The sequence below is a fragment of the Seriola lalandi genome, unplaced genomic scaffold (assembly GCF_002814215.2).
Source record: "Seriola lalandi dorsalis isolate HSWRI2012SDOR001 ecotype SW California unplaced genomic scaffold, Sedor1 jcf7180002051183, whole genome shotgun sequence".
NCBI lineage: Eukaryota > Metazoa > Chordata > Actinopteri > Carangiformes > Carangidae > Seriola > Seriola lalandi.
In genome coordinates this window covers 1-743 of record NW_019521736.1, presented here as the reverse complement: position 1 = coordinate 743, position 743 = coordinate 1, and positions in this window count along the sequence as shown.

The following is a 743-nucleotide window of genomic DNA, read 5'->3' as shown; positions in this document are numbered from 1 at the left end:
ACTGCCATTTTTTAAGTCGGCCTTCAACCCTTTCCAGAAGATTCTCCCAGTTTTTGGAAGAGAGGGCTTCATCTCCGAGGTAAACCCCGAGATATTTAAGTCCTCCTCTCTTCCACACGAGGCCTCCAGGTAAAATCAGCCTGTTAGTCCGTCCCTCTCCGACTGCTAAGGCTTCACTTTTTCCCCAGTTCATTTTAGCAGAGGAGAGTCTATTAAAACCACTCACAGTGCCCTCCAGAACATTAATGTCACTTTGGTCTTTTATAAAAACAATAACATCATCGCTATATGCAGACAGTTTAAAACAATGTTCACACCCAGGAAAAGAAAAACCCGACAAACGTGACTTTAGCTTGTGCAGAAATGGCTCTATGGCCAGCGCATATAACATGCCTGACAAAGAGCAGCCCTGTCTGACTCCCCTCTGGACTCTGAAAGGAGCGCTCAAACCACCATTAATCTTAAGTACACTTTCAATGTCATTGTACAAGACCTGGATCTTGGCTATGAGACCAGAGCTGAACCCAAAAGCCTGCAATGTCTGCCACAAGTACTGGTGCTCAACTCGGTCAAAAGCCTTTTCTTGATCTAGAGAAATCAGACCAAGCTCACAGTCCAAAGAACCAGAGAGGTTCAAAATGTCCCGAATCAAAGTAATGTTATCAGATACCAACCTGCCGGGTACACAGTATGTCTGGTCTAAGTGAATGACATGCTCCATCACTTTCCTCAGTCGACCTGCC